We start from the raw sequence: 6,000 nt of genomic DNA, 5'->3' as shown, positions 1-6,000 counted from the left end.
CCTTACCCCACCCCTCTCCACAAGAACTCAGGCTCTTATGCATTGTGTGCAAAGACAGTGCTGTTGACAGGGACTTCCTGGGCTTGCATTAGTGTGAACTCTTAACCGTCTTAATTTGTGCCTTGCTGGTAGTTTACATCTCACGTTCCTATAAACTCAGCCTCAAGCCCTGTGGACAAGGAACAGATGAATGAAGAGAACACTCCAGAGAAAAAGGAAGGTAAAGGTGTCGATTAACTTTGAGAAAAGTATGGCTGTGGTTGCCTCTTCTGGGTGGTATTGCTCTCAGGTGTGTGTCTCATTCTCAGGGCAAATTTTCTCTACAAGGTGGATTCCCTTCCCAGCATCTCAGCTGATAGGCCCCGTCCCCTTCGTCCCAAAAAGGGAATCCCTGATGAGGTGTGAAAACACCCTGCCATATCCAACATACATGTTTTGGTCATGCCAAGTTTAATTTGGGTCATGTCTATTGCTCTCTTCTTTTTGTAACAAGAGAGCCCTGGTTCCCTGTTTTCCTGAGGTCCATCACGTTCCAGAGTATCTCTTCAAGATCCTTATGCTGACAGTTGTAATTTCCCTGCAGGGAACCTACGTAGAAAATGTTGCCCAACCTGCCCTCTATCACAATGTGAACGATTAAACAGATTCATGTTTGAGGTATGTTCTTATTAGGTTCAGCCTTCATTAAAAGTAATTAAAACTTGGCAAATATTCTTTTTGGATGATTAATAGGTCATCTCCACTTTTCCTTTTGAGAGGTCAGTTGCCAGTTACCAAAAATGAAACACCTGCTTTTACGTCAACGTGGCTGCTGCCCGAAATTTAGCAGCATGCAGCATTCCCGAAGCTGTTAAATATGTCCGGTGTGCCAAAAAAAATGGGGCCTTGTGTTTACCTAAGTCCTGAATAAATATGGTGGATTTCGGGACACAAATCTGATTGAAAACGTCTCCCTAGGCCAACACGAAAACTAAATTAGCTTACTTAGGTATATGTAATTTATAAAGAATATAAGATTAGATGGCAATGAATGGTCATTTTGGGGGAATAAAGCAAGTCTAAAAGAAAGATTTCTCAATTCGAATTCCAATTAATGCAATATTTTCCATGCTGTTTCATGGTGTACATATTCCTCCATGACTTTTGAATGGACTAAGTGAGCATTATATATGAAATTCACTATTGATGGCTTAGGAACAGATTGCTGATTATACTAGGAGGAGGTAGGAAGATGAGGTTGTAAGACAGAAAATCTGCATATTATTTTATGATTATTTTTTCCAGGTAAAGTAACCATTAAGGACATTACGTGAACATCCTACTCCTTGGTCAGAGTTTACTGTCTATCTTGAGAAAAGGGAGTAAGCACAAAACCTCCCCACAGCAACTCATGTTTCTGTATGAAGGTCCCTGTCACCTTAAAGGGGGGAAACTCCAAGAGGCTGAGAGTTGAACCAGAACTCAGTGTGGGGTCCACAGAAGTTGTTCTAATTCTATTTTGACTCTTAATGTTCCCTCTGGTCCAGATTTCATCACAATCGTCATTGCTTTCAACCTCCAGAAGTCAGTGAGGGACACGCATCATCTTTAATTTATATACAGATGAGGACACAGGCTCCGAAGTATCAAGTGACTTGCCTAAGTCAGAGTCGTTCAACTGTAACCCTCGGCGGGGAGGGCGGAAGCCCGTCTGGTCCAGCATGGGCCTCCCTCCAATCTGTTAGGTCCGGAGCCAGCGCCCTCCACAGAGATCCTGCCCTACAGTGGTGGCAGAGCACTAAAAAGGGAATTCCTAGCTCCAGACTCCTAAAACACAAATGTGGAGTTCACGGGTCTCCACTCTTTCCCACAGATGAACATGTGTTTTTGTGGAAAGACCACACAGAGGAGTCAGGATTGCTATGTTGTTTCCAGATCTGGCCGTGTAGCCTGAGTCAAATTATAGAACCATGGCCACATTCAGCTGGAAGGAATTTAGGGATTGCCTCTGCTGGTGCATCAGAACCACCAGGACAGCCCGTTAAAGCACAGATTCCTGGAATTCTGATTCAGTAGGTCTGGGGCCCTGAAGATTTTGCTTTCCTAGCAAGCTTCCAAGGCAGGTCAAATGCTGCCCATCCGTGGATCTCGTGATACTTGAGCATCATTGGCATATGATCATCTTGTCATAAGATGGGTAGGCAAAGTCTTCAAGGCCACTTTGTAAATATTAGGCTTTACAGGCCATGCAGTCTTGTTGCAGCTACTCAACTCTGCCATTGTAACTCAAAAGTGGCCATAGAGAATCTATATCCTCCTACAAAAATAGGAGGCCCGTGGGCTGCAGTTTGCTGATGTTTTACCGAAAGCTTATAGCAATTTGGGTCTCTGGTTCTTCCCCAGCGCTCCTTGCTTCCAGCTGTCAAATAGGGATGATATTCTGGCCTGATTTTCCTCTGTAACTATACTGAAGATAAGGTATAATCATATCATAAACACTCAGAAAATAACATTTCTGTATCAGGTTCAATCAGCCCCATATTATCAGCTGTACTAAACACCTTTATTTTAATAATCATTGAATTTGTCTTTATAAATGTTCCCTCTAATTGTTAGGCATTGCATAAAAAAATAAAGACGTTAAGAGATGACGGAAGGGATCATTTTGCTTGGTAATTTAGAACTTGCTTGGTGTCAGCAAATAGAAACGAACTCTTTACGTCAACAATGCCTTCGTGAAGTAGAACAAAAAAACTCAAGCATCTAACAAGGTTGGCAAGACAAAAAAAACCAAAGCTTATGATGGCCTGCCATACTAACTGCCTTTGTAAAATATTTTAATTAAAAAACATTCTATAAACAAAGACATAACCAACAAGTTATATTATTTTTTATTCATGTTAGAACTTCTATCAGTGTTTGAACATTAATATTTAGAGAGTTTGTACATTTTTGCCTTCCAAAGTTTAAAATGAGAACCACACTAGTTCACAAATGGTAACTAATACACACTTCACAATTGCATGATTATTCACTTGATCTCACTCTCTTAACACTGTTAAAACTTTTTCTTTTCCTTGTTGTACTTTACAATGAAAAGTGTGCCCCACTCATGTCTCAGCAAAGTTCCAGACATTATGGATTCATCACATATAAATTCTTTAAAAATATACTTCTGTCAAAAGACTTGATGACTACTATGTACACTACAAAAATAAATTTTCATATAAATAAATTATATGGCATACTTTTATCTTTGTAATTGAAATGACACAAACCCATTTCCACCAAAACTGGCAGACAATGAGACCCAGTTTGAATATTTATTTCCTTTAAACTCCTTACACTAAAACCTACCATGAATCCTTAATGAAAATGTTATATACTCTGAACTATTTAACATTAGTAAGCACTCTATACAAATAAAAATTCTGTTCAAAAGTAAAACATAGCTGTAATAGTGTTTCCAATAGAAATAAAAATCCCTGCATTCTTTTTGTTATAAACTGGCATGACAAATACTGTAGGAAAACATTCTTATGATACAAAATTATAAATATCAGCAAAGATTTCTTTTAAAAAATTAAAACATCCAAATGAACAAACAAGACAGACAAAATAAAACTATTTTAAGGAGAGAGAAATTCTAGTTGCCTGCCAGCCCCCGTGTTCTCCCTTTGCCAATGTGACTATCGGAGAGAGAATTCTACGCTGTGCAGAAAGCAGTGGCTGGGCAAGCTGTCATGCGCCCCACGAGTTGGGCTCAGGAAAGGAGTGAGGGCATGCCACGAGGCACAGGGAAGCAGGCCTCAGAATTTTGCATCGTCTCTCTCCTGAACGCAGGACGTAAGTTTTCTGAGCAGAGCTGGGTGTTAGGTAGACAGACAGTGTGGCTAACAGAGGCACCAAACAGTAGCGGTGGAGCCGTCAGGGCCCCTAGCATATTAACACACATACCTGGTGGCCACAGGTGGCTTCTAATTAGTATCTTACAGTTTTGTGATGAGTTTAGGATCTGAGGTCACTGCACTGCTGGGTACTACCTGGGGGCCCGTTGCCTTTCGATTACAATTTTCCACGTAAAATGGGAGGGCATGATGGGAGCTGCCATTTGTGCCCTCCTATAGTAGCTTAAGTCTGGATGTCAAGTGCTTCCCCGACATTCGCTTGTCTCTCAGGCTAAGAGCTGAGGAAGACCAAGCCTCAGAGATAGAATTGATACAGAAGCAAATCTTTAAAGTAATGCCTGGTTGAGAGACTTGCCTCCATATCCATTCTTCAGTGGGGTGTGTACAATAAGCATCTCCCTGCTCGTCAATAAATGCCACATAGAAAGAACACTAATGATAGTGAGAGGAAGGAGAGGATTTACTTAGGAAGTATGCACCCATCATGTTAATGCAAACACTGAGAAGAATCCTTCTGAAGTTCACATCCTACAGAACTTCTAATTCCGCATCACCATATTGGATGCTCACTATTTTAAGACGCAAACAGATCCAGAAAGCCCCAACCCACTCTGCAGTTTAGGAAGAAAGAGAGTTTAAATTGTAGAGACTCGAAACATCACCTCTGGGTTTATTATGGGTCCAGAATGAACAGGTTTTCATACCTGTAGCAGGGTCATTGTCTCCATAAAACATTTTCAATCTACTCTTAAATTTTTTTTTTTTTTGGTGGGAGGAGGGTATGCATGTGTGTGCGTGTTGGTCACGAGAGGTATAATGAAGGCTGCATAACACATTCATGGCCCAGCCAAGGCTCACCATGAGGTGTGTTCTCTAATTCTTGAACGACAAGGAAGATCTCTGTACCCTGAGGTTCCAACGACCACCAAAGATCCATCTGAAGGAAGTTATCTCCTCTGAGGCACGAGCTGAAGTGAGTCTGGCAAAAGGATAAGGCGATGTTTAGGGTGGCGCTAGCCCTCTACTGGCACTAGGCAAGAAAGGTATCCTGACTCTTCCAGCCTGACCAGGGCAGAGCCCACTAAGGGTTAGACAGACAGTTAAAGAAACAAAAAAAAAAGAAAAAAAAAATCACAGTACAGTACGTTGGGGAATCACACACGTTCATACACACAGCCAAACAGAAGAATCGCATTCAACTACACCTAGAGAAGCCACCGGGGTTAACGTGCTTTCTTCATATCTGCTCATTAAACAACAACAAAATTATCACGCATAGCGTGTTTGAAAGTTAACAGTAACATTTCATACTACCACAGGGTTGTGATATGCAAATTTAAAATATTTTAAACAAAAACCTTTACAAAATAATCCTATTATATAAGCAATATTTGCATAGAATTATACAGGTAAATTATACAATATTTAAGCAGCAGCAACACATGCTGAAATTTAAGACTAAGTTAAGCTTGGTTGTGGCACAGAGACCAATGTACAAATAGGGAGGGGCCTTGCTGGGGCCTCCCCACTGCCCACTCTGGGGCAGAAGTGGAGAAGCCCCAGATCACACTTCTTTACATCTGTTCCTTTGTATATTACATATGTGTACACCTCTTAAATATTTATAGAAATATTTCACAAAATAATACAATCGGTTACAGTAACAACGAACTGCCACCCTGGGGCAGTATCTTTCGAACTCCAAGCAGTTCTCTTCAAGCAGTCTGGAGGGAAGGTGGGGGTGGGGATTCCAATCTTTGGCCTCTTTGCTTCAGATTTTACTCACCCTTTAAAAGAAAAAAAAAAAAAAGTCAAACCAAGTAACAGGTATAGGAGTCCATATTTATAAAGCATACAAACAGGCAAAGGCGATCTATGGTATGAGAAATCCAGATGGTGGGGGCCTGGGTGAGGACAGGAGGGGTTTCCAGGGGCTGGTTACGATCTCTTCCTTGATCTGTGATCTGGGGACACGGATGTGTTCACTCTGTAACCATTCACTGAGCTATGTGTGTATCATACATACCTGTATGGCACTTTAATAAGGATTGAAAAATAGATGAAAGGTGCTATTGTTAGCACCTTTGTTAAGTGGCGCTAACCCTCAACAAGT

General features: G+C 41.1%; 1 protein-coding gene across 2 annotated transcripts in view; it reads right to left on the bottom strand.

Moving 5' to 3' along the window:
* Positions 1–2,847: 2,847 nt before the first annotated feature.
* PTCH1 (patched 1) overlaps positions 2,848–6,000 on the bottom strand; it is a 60,689-nt gene continuing 57,536 nt past the window's right edge. Inside the window, exon 24 of one of the 2 annotated variants that reach the window (XM_039880459.1) lies at positions 2,848–5,674. The gene's annotated coding sequence lies outside the window, so the exon portion shown is untranslated. The remainder of the gene's footprint in view (positions 5,675–6,000) is intronic. The other variant, XM_039880461.1, reaches the window with a different exon arrangement.

Source organism: Pteropus medius, unplaced genomic scaffold, assembly GCF_902729225.1.
Source record: "Pteropus medius unplaced genomic scaffold, Ma_sr-lr_union100, whole genome shotgun sequence".
Classification (NCBI taxonomy): Eukaryota; Metazoa; Chordata; class Mammalia; order Chiroptera; family Pteropodidae; genus Pteropus; species Pteropus medius.
This window is presented reverse-complemented; position numbering and strand designations above follow the sequence as displayed.